This window comes from Dysidea avara, chromosome 15 (genome assembly GCF_963678975.1).
Source record: "Dysidea avara chromosome 15, odDysAvar1.4, whole genome shotgun sequence".
In the NCBI taxonomy this organism is placed as follows: Eukaryota; Metazoa; Porifera; class Demospongiae; order Dictyoceratida; family Dysideidae; genus Dysidea; species Dysidea avara.
The window spans coordinates 6,178,937-6,192,547 of record NC_089286.1 but is presented as its reverse complement, the minus strand read 5'-3'; the positions used below and the strand labels follow the sequence as shown (position 1 = coordinate 6,192,547).

The 13,611-nt window shown below is 38.4% G+C and overlaps 1 pseudogene; it reads left to right on the top strand.

The window, feature by feature from the left end:
• The first annotated feature begins 2,092 nt into the window (after positions 1-2,092).
• The window catches only part of LOC136245726 (ran-specific GTPase-activating protein-like), a 69,769-nt pseudogene continuing 58,250 nt past the window's right edge, over positions 2,093-13,611 (top strand).

Here is a 13,611-nt window from a genome sequence, read left to right as displayed (position 1 = left end):
GAGAGTTCAGCTGCAAACAAATCACCTGTAAAGAGTTTAGCTAGAAGAATTACATTGTAGAGAGTTCAGCTACAAAGAAACTACCATGTAGAGAGTTCAGCTGCAAACAAATCCCCCAGTAGAAAGTTCCACTATGAACAGATCACCCTGTAGAGTTCAGTTAGAAACAAGTCATCCTGTAGAGAGATCAGCTAGAAGAAGTCACTTTGCAGAGAGTTCAGCTACAAAGAAACCACCATGTAAGAGAGTTCAGCTGCAAACAAATCACCAGTAAAGAGTTCAGCTAGAAGAATTACATTTGTAGAGAGTTCAGCTTACCATGTAGAGAGTTCAGCTTACCATGTAGAGAGTTCAGCTACAAACAAATCGCCCTGTAGAGAATTCAGCTGCAAACAAATCACCCTGTAGAAAGATCAGCTAGAAGAAGTTACCTTGTAGAGAGTTCAGCTACAAACAAGTCATCCGGTAGAGAGATCAGCTAGAAGGACCACCTTGTAGAGAGTTCAACTACAAAGAAATCACCCTGCTTCATCTTTTCTTCTTCCTGTAGTAAAGAAAAAAATGATAGGTTAAAAAAGCCCTAAAGCCGGCCATGGAGTATACAAATACAAAAAGAAGTGAAATCTAATCCAAAACAGCCAAGCTGTAAAAAAAGAGTGCGGCCCTCAAAAAGGCTATGGTGAAAAAAAATGTGAAATCCAAGGTGGCGGCTAAGAAATGGCTGTGATGGTAGGTTAATGGTAAAAATTTTAATAACAACAATTCAGGTGAATTTGGTGCCGCTTGGTCTTGGCACAAAATTCACCTGAATTGTCGTTATTAAAATTTTTACCATTAACCTACCATCACAGCCATTTCTTGGCCACCACCTTGGATTTCACATCTTTTTTCACCATAGCCTTTTTGAGGACCACACTCTTTTTTTACAGCTTGGCTGTTTTGGATTAGATTAACAGTATCAAGGTGAAAGCATGCAGCTAACAGATTTAAGAAAGATGACAAGCATGAGTATTAGTCATCTCTGCAAATATTAATGAACATTGCAGAATAGCTACATGAGTGATTGATAGTCCATCAACATTGTAGCCATCTATTGTCTGTTCTGCTTGCATCTGTTAAAAGCAACTGACCATCCTTTCCTCTTGCTCTACCGCATACTCTCTGATAACTTGTACCATTAGTGGAGAAGTTTTGTAGAAGAGCAAGTATTACCATCACTGACCACACGACAAAAGCCAATACCAGAGTGGGTGTCTTTACGCCATCCACTGGGACAGTCATTACCTGTGCTGATATTGACATTGGCAATTCTTCTCCATCCTCCTCCCACACCAACACATGTAGGGATAAAACAAGCAGCAATTTCACATAATATCTATTCATTGTTGTTAATACAGTAATACCTTACTTGACATCAATTATCCAAAGGTAGAGGCTGCAGCACAACTTTCTGTCAGACCTTCTGTTCAGTACTGGTCATTGTAAAATCAATATTAAGAGCGGACCCCTCCACATATGCATATTCCTTGATTACTGGTCTGCTTCCATAGTATATTTGTAAATCAATTCTTGAACTGCACATGTATTTTTAGGATGTCTTCATTGTCTTGCATTACACACTGAGACTGATGTTTCACTTATAGGATGATGTTCCAGTGCTGGTGAGTTTGGTGTTGACATTTGAGCAGATGAACTGGCTAGCTTCTGTGGAGATGGGAGGAAGTGTTTTAATGCGAACATTGGTTGTAATGGAGAACCTTGAACTGACTACTTGTGATCCTCATCAAGCTATACACCTTGGCACGGATAATAGCTGCCCAGTGACCAGTTCATTTAATGCCTTAAATTGTAGTTGTACAATAACTAACATAAATGTACAGCTATGAATACCTAAACTAAGCCCACCTTTCCAGGGTATCAAAAGGTAAAAGTTAACCCTCCGATTGTGCCTGTATATATACAATTACCTTCCAACATTCTTGTTCTAACCTACTTAGTTCTCATATTCCCCTTGATATATGGGCAGCAATTTGCTAGAGACAGAGTCAATTATAGTCATGATAATACATAGCTAAACTGCACCCAAAAATAATGAAACAATCGATCACGTGATCACACAATGGCAGAGTGTAGTGTTGAAGTTTGACCATAGATTATACACGCTTGGTTTGATGGTTTGACGAAGACGTCCGCGGTATATCAAAAGTACTGTTTAATGTTGTGTAAAGTATCATGTAATGCGTTCCATTTCATGTCTAATGCATTGTGAGGGGGTATGATAACGTAGACATTATATATCTATGATGACACCAAGAGTATATAATATGGGGAGGGATGACACCTAGCAATCACAAATCAACAACTCACGAACGATTTTCGCCCACGCAAATAATTAAACTGACTGAAAAATAGTTTCGCAAACACACAAGAATACAGGCTCACAGTACCACAACTAGTGTTTGTAAGAACCTAGTAATAACTAGTGCTGAAACGAATAGTACTTTTTACTATCGAATAGTTGTGAACAAAACAACCGAATATTCCATTATTCTTTAAGCTTATACTTCTATTGAATAAGCACTGAAACCTTTTGTTAGGGAGAAAAGTAAAGTCTATAAGCTATTTCTATCTTTTCTAAAATAGAATTTTTACAGCATAGATACATCACTTCATTCACAATCTTAAGTTTCAAGAATGGCTTTTCCATCTGAATACAGTGTACAGAGTACTAACGATTATTCAAATAGTGTACTAACAAATCGAATAGTGCTATACCGACCGAATAGTCAAATAACCGAATATTCGTTTCAGCACTAGTAATAACCTTAGTCTCGTGTGGCCAAACCGCTTTTTCTCAGCACGGTGCTTATCGATTAGAATTATAAGTGCCTGCTTGAAAAAGGGTGTGGTTTAGAATCAATTTGCCAACTCATTTTACACCTTGAGCCAGAGCTTGGGGTGGTTAATCAACTTTCGTCATAAATTGTATTCTACCTCAAGCCACGTACGCACTGAAAGATTGCCGGTAGTGGTGATGAGAGACACTGCGGTTGTTTTTCTAAGGATGAAAAGGGCACAGATCGATTCCTTGCTCAGTTCGCCCTTAGCCTTTTTGTTTTCACAAGGAATCTCATCCATATCCTTTTCAACCATAGAAAAACAACCCCAGTGTCTCATCACCACTTCCAGCAATCGTTCAGTGCGTATATGGCTTGAGGTAGCATACGTTTAAATGACGAATGTTGATTAACGACCCTGAGCGTGTGAAAACGAGTTGGCATATTGATTGTGGACCAGACCCTTTTTCGAGCAGGTGTTTATAATTCTAATTAATAAGTGCCATGCCAAGAAAAAGCGGTCTGGCCATGCTAGACTATAATAACCATACTAGGCCAGAGTCAAATATGCTTAAAATTTTTTCCCAAAATGCTTCAAATTTTCACCTATTATGCTCTTCAGTGTTCCCAATATGCTTGCATTATGCTCCTAGGCTAGCAACATTTCTTGCAATTCTCTTGGAACATGTTAATCAGTGAATGCTCAGAGTTTTGCTACAAAGTGACTGTTCTGTTAGAGAGTATCGATTTATACAATGCATTTGAGTGGTCTAATACTGTTTCCACTGACTGCTCTATTAGGGAGTATTGATCTATTTTCATGTAATTAAGTTCCAAAGAAATGTCATGCTTTGCCATGTTTCTTAGACCACAGCAAATTGAAATACTCGAATTTCATTGGCTACTTACAGGTATCTAAATCTTGTAGATCCCTTGTTCATGTCACAATAGATCCCCGCTTCTGGGGTGATACAAAACACGACAATTACGCCCGCATGGGTGTCTGGATGGTAAGTGCCATTACAAGCTACAGGGGGCTTGTTCTACTCACGAACGCTACATTTCTCATATTACAAGCAGCTGGGAAGGTACAACAAGTAGCTGCAAGGGTACATGAATGAGCTGTGGTCTAAATTAGTTAGACATCGAAACACAGGGTTCTGCAGAATTTAGAAACTCTCAGGCCCTGTAGTAGTGCCCTCGCTTCGCTTGTGCGCCACAACACAGGGCCTTTTGGGTTTCTAAATTCGATAGAACCCTGTGTTTCGATGTCTAACTATTATGTATCGCCCCAGAGACAGGGATTTATTGAGACGTAAACAAGGAATCTACAGGATTTAGATACCTGTAAATAGCCAATGAAATTCAAGTATTTCAACTTGCTGTGGTTTAATAGAACATCCACCCTAATACAGTGTTCAGTCTCTGTACATTTACGATAGAAAGTTTACTGGAGCTGTTGAGTGTTGACCTGTAAGGCAGTAGTTGCTCAGTGGTTAGAGATGGGTTGTTTAGGTGTGTAGGACTGTCATTTGAATTAAGCAAAATGTTTCTTGCATCTTTTAAAATGTTAGTGACTCTTCTATTAGAGTATTTTGATTATACATTTGCAAAACACATTTGCAACTCAAAATGTGACCGGCTGAGCAAAAACCAGCTGTTTTCACACATTCCTTGAATTCCACTTTATTGCATCTCTGTAATCTATAATAACAAAGGAGTGGACAGCCAAAGTTTTAGGCTTTTTATGATGAATGGTCTTGTAGTTGGAGTTGTAGTGCTAGACAGTTGGAACAGTGATAAACTCAATGTGTACAGTAACAATACAGGAAATAAATCACAGGCACTTAGATAATCAATCATAACTCACAACTGAAAGAAGCTACGAAGATGGGACTTGGCTCAATCTGTGTACCATGAACTAGCAGATCAATCAATGTACAGTGCTTTCCCTGTACTCCTCCGTGTTGACAAAGAAAAAGGCCATTCCCACTAAGAAACGATGATAGTGAATGTTGTTTTTACTGCATAAAGAAACACCCATAACTCTGCTTGCAAACACGAAGCAAAGTACTCTCCATAAACAAGTGAATCCAGTGGTGTATAGGTTTTATTGATTTCAGTTTAATTTCAGTGCGTATGAATGTGATTAAAGTGTGCGTAGAATTTTTATGCAGCACACATTTTATCCAGCGTATTTCAATACAGTTTTATGGAAAGTAAAATTTTGCGAAAACTGCCAGTTTTCACTCAGCAGTTCACAAATATTACTCCCATTACTTTCAAACTACAAAAAAAATATTTACATTATGATAGTTAACTTCTGTGTACTCACTAATTTTCAACATGTTCCCTTAAATGGTATACCTTGTTGGCATAGCAACAAATCATCTTTTCATTAATTTAGAATTGCTACAAGCTATCCATAACTTGACCTGATTTGCAATTTGTTGGTAATTGTGTTGTATTGTGGTCTTATAACCTCTTAACTTGAAGAATGGAAGGTGTTCTATGCTGAAAAATATTCTCAAATTTTTTTTTTTTTATTTTTAGTTAGCACTATCTAGTTACAAATACATGGAAACCAAATTTCTTGGCTCCTATACTGACCTGTTGTATGACTGTCTCATGACCACCACAGACCTAGTAGGTCCTAGTAACTTGACTGAGAGGGAATGGTCTAGAACTTACTATATATATATATATATATAAGCAGCACTCATGGTAGATAATAGTGATGTGCAATATATCGAAAAAATATCAATTTCGCGATAATTTTGTCGATATCGTTATCGTATTGATTTTCGTCGATATTTATTGAAAAGGTAATATTTTGCAATAATTATCTAAATATCGAAGAATATTTCGATAAATTACAGCATTTAGTGTGTGATTGCGCAATCAAGCTAGAAATGAAGGTTGGTTCTGTACTATCTAGCCACTTTAAAAACTTGTCTACCAGTTTTCTAGGCTTATGATTAGTTTTATGCAATCGTTTTAGTGTGTAAATTGTATTTCAAGCATATTTATAAATATCAGCCGCCCACGCAATTACACCACCCACACAAATAAAAATTATCGAATCAAAATTTTGATATTTACCCCAATATCGTATCGATATCGTATCGAAATAAAAATCCTGATAGTATATAAGTGACATTCTTGACAAATTCTGACCAATTAGCTCAATATCTGGTCATAATTGAATTTGGTAGGAGGACATTGTGGCCTATATATATGGTGTACTAGATAAGTGTAAGGGTGTTGACCAACTTGGTAGCCACTCTGTCTGATGGTAGATGTTGCACTGAAAGGACATTGTAAACCATTTTTACAGAAGCTCAATGCTTTTATTTTCTTGCTTGCTATCTTGCTGGAGCTGGCAATGAAACACCAACCCATGAGAGAGCCAGAAGCCACTGGATCACAGACGAAAAGGCCTTCTTGGATGAAATAATGATGCTTGTAGCCACCTTGGACTAGAACTCTGATGCAATTTGTTGTTCACAGACCCCCTACACAACATTACCCTGCACAATAACAATAGTAATAATATATTACAACACTATTATAGCATTTCATGGTAAATGTGGACAGTCCCTTTACTCAACTATGTAAGAATTTTTACTTTGTTGTTTATTGAATATATCCAGTATATATGTGTGTCCTGTATCCTTGATAAGATCAAACAAATCTGCCAGCACAGCCGGATGATACCCTGGTATTGTTGGCAAGTGATGCGTGTTTGGATATCATGCTGTTGTTCCTCTATGTCTAGTTAGTCGAAGTACCACCATGAATGCAATACAGAATATAGGTAGATAAACAATTCAAGTGTTACGGTTCTCAGAATCCTTCTTTTAGCTACCCAACACTTTAAACACATGGATACTTCTCATGAATGTGGCAAAGCAACTTATGATAGCAAATTTCAAGCTCCATATTTGGTTGTGTAATCGCATGTAGCAATATGTCATAGTAGTATGACATGGTCATAGCTAGATCAAAACTGTAATGGATCCTGTTTCTCCCTACCAGATGACAAATGGGACTGGCCATGCAGGACCAGGATCATGATATGTATCAAGCCCACTTTGGCTACACAATGCAGAACATATAGCTGCAGTTTGGATACAGATCAGACTCATCAGAGCTAGTAACTTTGACTGGGAGGAAACGCTCTAAAGCAAGCTATAAGCAATGACAAAATAGCTCAGTGTCTAGCCATAATCGAATTTGGTATATAGGATTTATATGGTTAGTTCAGTCAATTTGGTAACTACTCTGTCTGGTGGTAGCAACCACTAGCAGATGTTGCACTGTAATCACTGAGTAAAGTGATCATGAATAGATATACCAATGTAGTCTCCCAGCCAGTGTGTACTTTTTTTGTTTGTCATTTGGTCAGGGAAAACTGAAGACTGTCTGGTAACATAGCCATGCAATAGCTAGTCAGCATAGCAGTCTGACCTTTTTTTATGGACCGGAAATTGAGTCGGTTAACCTCAAATCTTACAAGCTCTACGAAGTGCTATGGAGAAGCATAAGTGTACAAACCTTATTCACCTGTCATCACATCCTACCAAAACTCTTTGAAGAGGGTTGGCAGGTTTGGCAGCCGAGTGTAGGCCGATCCATTAAGATCAGATTATCTTGCTTTTGTTGGGCCCCTCTTCTTGCCAGTTTATTCCCTTACCCTTAACGGCCATGTTACCAGACTGTCTTTTTCTCGACCAAATGACAAAAGAAAAAATACAGGCTGGCTGGCAAGACTAATGCCAATGCCAGCACATTTGCATACTGAAACGTCATAAGATGTGTACTGAATGGCCATGACACACAATGTGTAGAAAGGGAATGTTGTGTTAAAGGTTTTTCAATGTTGTATTTCATGGGTGATCAAAGCATATGGCTTCAGACTGGATTTCCTGTGTTATTTCAAGAAGAGAGTAACCATGCATACCACCATTGGGTATGCAGATATAATTCCTACCCAATTTTCTCCATGTTAAAATGTCTAGTAGCATAAATTTTTACTATTTTATTTGTATTCTTCATTGTACTGTTCACACAGTTCAGTTGTCACATGTACAAGTGAAAGTTGGAGTGGTAATGGTCAAGAACCCCCTTCACACCATTATGTCTTGTTCCACATTCCTTTCACTATCTGTACAATTCTAAAATTTCATTTATATGGTGTACGACCAAATCAATTACAATTTCTAATAAATTGGTGCAAACTGTATGTACCAGTCTTACATGTGTACATGTACAGTTGTGATGTAAAGTGTTTATTGAATGTAGAGTTCAAGTTGATCAATTAAGGTAAAGCCAGTAGAAAATTCACTACACATCCTAGCTTCTATATCTGTAGTAGTTCCATTCAACTCTCGGTAAAACCATGGTTGGGTAAGGTTGTCACAACAGTTGCTAGTGATGCAACCGGATCTGTCCCACAATGGGTCATTGAAGTAATACTCATTAGAATTCCATGTATTGTTAGTTCCTGATTCACAGTAATAGTTAATTCCTACAAAAGAAGGAGAAGAATATTCAGAACCAGGAGCACATGGACAATTATACTGATCACTGTTATGTGGATCACTTCCCAGACCATCATATAGTCCACTAGCAAATGTCCAGATGTGATGACGTGGGTTACCATGAGTGATTGATAGTCCTTCAACCTAGTAACTATCTATTGTCTGTCCAGTGGAATAAAAGGCAGTTGATCCCCCTTTCTGGTATCCTCTTGCTCTACCACACACTCTCTGATAACTTGTACCATTAGTGGAGAAGCTTGTAGAGGAACAACCATAATTAATTTCACTGATCACACGACAGAAGCTAACACCAGAGTGAGTGTCTTTACGCCATCCACTGGGACAATTTCCTCCTGTGCTGGTATCGATGTTGGCAATTCTTCTCCATCCTCCTCCTACACCAGCACATGTGTAAAGAATATCATAACCAGTAGCAACTGCAACTTCTGTCATGTTGCAAAATGTCCACTGGTTGATGTTAACACGATAATATCCTGACTTGTCACCAGTTTCAGGATTATTGTTGTAGATGTCCTCACAAGATGATCCAGTATAAGTCATCCCACAATATACTATCGTTGGACCATCTAGTATCCAATAATATCCTGACTTGTCATGAGATTCAGGATTCTTATTATAGATGTCCTCACAAGACTCACCAGGATAGAAAGGTGATTTAAACTGATACTTACTACACTGCTCAGTAGCCATCACCAGTTCCTTAGTGAGGATCACTGTTATTATGAAGATCACTGACAACATTTTCAACAAACTTGCTGCTGCATGTAGAATGCAATGCAATATATAGTTTTATTTTGATTGGAGCTATTTGTAACAGTGGATAAACAGGAAAGGTGTACATACCTACATATGTGAGGCTGGTGAAGTATCTCTCTGCTTGGCTACATATTAATAAAAGCCATTGCAAATGAAGCCATATGTCCTGCCACAAAAATTCATTTTTTTTAAATTCTATTTTTTAAAATTAATAATTAATTTACTATCTTTTTTTTAACTACAGTTACAATGCAGACTACTCTACAACTAAACTACAAATACAATTACAACAGGGGTTGGGGAAAGGAAAATCAGTGTCCTCACACTGCAAATCCCAGTACCATAAAATCATACAGGCATTGTTTATCCATAAAGAAACTAAAAGTTGTTGTAACAAATATTTACGAGCCTGTTTGGTTGACACACCACTTCTGGCTGTGGTGCGGCCAGCAATGGTACAAAGGGTTCGAAGCACAAATGGTGACCAAACACCAAAAGTTTCTACAACAAGTGGGACAAATCGCCTCCTCTACGGCTAACTCACCAGCTGCAGCAGCTACCCCAGCGCAAGAAGAAGAAATGTAAGAAGGCTGGGTAGTGCTATGAACAAACCCATCAAAATAAGCTGGACGGCCATGCTGAAAATCAGGGTGGTACACATCGTCTGGGCAAGAATGATCTTCATAAGAAACACATTGCTCCTTTAAAACTCCTGAATGACTCTGGGACAGAGCATGAGGAACAATGTCAACTTAAGCATCGTGGTGGCGAATTCTCATAGGACCATGGGAACATTCCAGAAGATGATCACCAAATTGGTCAATGGAAGCAAGACACACACATAATGGGGAAGTGGAAATAGAGGAATTCCAAGCCACAAACAAAGGCCAACAACAAACTCAGGACCAGGATTAGCCAGAGCAAGGGAGACTGAGGATAGTTTTGAGCCACCCACTGCTAGCACCAGATGAGTGAGAGAGAGCTGTAAGTCAAGCTCGATGTCGGATGTTACTATTACATGAACCCAAAAAGGCCGCGGCAGCAGAAGAAAAGGACGAGGGCAAATCCAGATCCCCCAAGCGAAATGGTAAAGTGGCTTGGCACCAAGAATCACCAGGAAGACTACATTGTATTATGCAACTTAAGCCACTTTTAAGATTAGAATCACAAACTATTCTAAAAGGAGTGCAATATACAGAATGGCGCTGTGCGCAAAAGATGAATGATCTTGCAGCTTCCAAGGCAGCTGCGTAGCAAATGAAGCTCAACTTGAGGGTCTTCCAAAATGGTAATGCTATCTTGAGCAGCCGCAACCTTGGCTAGACAAGAGGACAAAAACTGATCAAAAAAGTTGTCTGTTCCCCCAAATAGGAGATCCCAATAGCTCTAAACCTTCACCAGCTTGGTTGATACTGGTAGGAAATTCAGGGAAAGAGTCTCTAGAAGGCCAGAATAGTTTGCACTTGGACAGATTTAAATGAATACCAAATCAGGGACCATGAATTGAGAAAGAATCTAAAAGCTTTAGTAAAGATTTTGAACCGATAAATGTCCCATCATCTAAATACCAAAGATGTAATTTGACTAAATCATGAAGCTTGACAACATCGATAAACTGCAACAAAACAAATTCATTTATTGCATCATGTGATTAGTGTCTATGTAATAATTACAATGGCACTTGCATGTACTAAGGCCCAGCCTTGTAACAAGAGGAAATTTGTTACTATTGTGTGAGTATTATTAAAGAAGACGTTCACTAAAGTAAGTAGAGTAATTTAGAACCTTTGTTCATGGAGATTCGGGTGCTTCGCGCGAAACTTTGGTGGCATACGTCATTTGTGGTTTTAGTATGGTATGCTATGCTAAAGTGTTAGTACAACCTTCTGTGTCAGTTTTTTTTTGTATGCTTATGAGGGAACCTCTGTATTAGTGTAAAATAAGCAATATTGGTATTTGTAGCAGGAGCCGCATGTCACAAAAAAAAAGATTTTTGTACTGCCTGTCGATGTTACAGCAGGTTTTAGGTCCCTTCGCAGCATCCAAAAAGACTTTAATATCCAATAGCTGTGTTTCAGCCTGGCATAGGCTTAAGTTGTGTTGATTGTGCCACACTCATGCTGCTAAAGAATAGATTCCACGTTTTACTTTGCCATAATGTGCAACAAGCTTTGCATAAACCGACACCAAAAGTATTTTTGCATGCTCTTATAATTGGCTCTATAGCATCATTGTTCAATATCTAATGGCCACACAAATCAGCATGTAGATAGAGGAAGAGCTGGTCTACAATATAACAGTGTTTGCTTTAACATAGCTCTCCAAACTGAGCTTTAAGATATCCTTCAAACCAGAAATTGTGGAGTAACCGCCAACTTAAAGGTAATGAATTGCCTCATAACAAAGAAACTGTAAAGACAGCCTTGGTCAAGACTGATCAAGTAATGTTGGAACAAAACAAGGTAGTAAGTCACTACGATATCAATAGTTGTGGCTAAATAATACAGTACGATAGTAACTGTATAGTAGGGTCCACAAAGGAGTAGGCGTGGCCCACAAAATAATATTACTCAAAAACAGCCTCAATTTCCCCTGACGACAATGAGGCAGTATTGGTTAGGTAAAACTAAGTCCAAACAAGCTTTCAGATCGACCCGAAAAGCTTCCAACAAGTTGGTACGGAATTTTAAAAATAACTTATTTAAGGGAATTTTCTACTGACTGTCTGAGTAAGTAAGTGACTGACTGACTGACTGACTGACTGATGCCTTCAGATAAGCATAACTCGATAACGGCTAAGGCTATGGGCTTGATTTCTTTCACTGTTCAACATCACTTTGTCCCGACAGGTGCCTTTTGGCATACCGCAGTACGTACAATGCATTCTTCATGGACTTACTAGTGTCCTCCTTTGTGTCCCATTCATCTTTGCTGACAGCGAAAAGTGTCGATTTGGCGATAGCACGTGATGGCTTCCCTTCGCGTAATGGAAATCGTCCGTGTTTTTCATAGTGGCTATTTTGATATCAGAGGTGCTTGTCAAACAGTTCTTGATTCGTACTGCTGTGTAATGGGTTGAACATTGCCAACAACAAAACGTAATGGATACTTCACTTTTCAGACGATAATTGATACAACTGGGGCGCACAGCATCATTTCTTTCGGAATGCATCTCAGTGTGCAGAGGTGCTTTTCGAACAGTTCTTGATTCGAACTACTGAGTAATGGGTTGAACATAGCTGACAACGAAGCGTAATGGGTACTTCACTTTCAGATGATAATTGGGGCGTGTGGTGCCATTTCAGATGCAGCATGCATGGGTTCACCGGTCATAGTTATTATTTACAAAAAAAGTTAACAAACAAGTACACAGAAAACTTTGGAATTTTCAACTAGAGTAGGGACCATAGCACATCGATAAAAAGTACTGAAACAAGCTGGAGTAGTGCACAATATTAAATCACAGTAAAACAATAAGAAGTGTTATATCCCTACTGTGCATTTCCATTATATATATGGTATCTTGAGCACAGTAGGGATATAACACTTCTTATTGTTTTACTGCGATTTAATATCGTGCACTACTCCAGCTTGTTTCAGTACTTTTTATCAATGTGCTATGGTCCCTACTCTAGTTGAAAATTCCAAATTTTTCTGTGTACTTGTACTTTTAAACACAGCAAAAGTTCTACATATCTCTGAGAAATATAATTCCAATTTTTTTGTGGCTATGAATAACCAGAGGAGGTTGGACGCATTCACGTGAGCTGTACATAATCATTGGAAAATCTTCGTTTCAAGACAATTTTATTAAAACCATAGTGCATTTGAAAGTTAATGTATTTCTAAATCTAATGGCGTGGCGATCCCCAGCAAACCCCACTGATTTGGCTGGTAACAAAGTCAGAGTTTAAAGCGCCAATAAAATAAATTATGCAAAATCAGTTTTATTGAGAAAGGTAATACAGCGATCTCAGTGTAACGCAGTGAAGGGTCGTTGTTTCATTATAGAAAATGTATGTGACAAGTCTGGTGAAGTTGTATGCATCAAATCACAATTTGTTAATTTCACCCCGAATATCAAGTGCCTTGAGAAAACAAAGTACATAGCCTTGAAGCCTACTTGAAGGACAATCTGAATATTTAACGAACCGCAGTGAACTTCATAGTTTTTCAGTTTAGTATTGCAACTATTGAGGGTCACGTGAAATACCAAAGAAAAGAATGCAATTAAGAGCAATATATTTAAGTAGTGCTTATAGGGCGTCCAACCTCCTCTGATGAATAACTGTTGAAATGGAGAACTCTGTGAAACAAGTTTGTCATACCTGTTAAGTGTGGAGTCCTCAGGCATTTGTTGACATAAGTGTTATGGGGGGGACATCCCTGGTGAAAAGTAAGGTTTGAAAAATCTTTACCTAAGCTATATATGTCTGGGACTTCATAGTGTACCT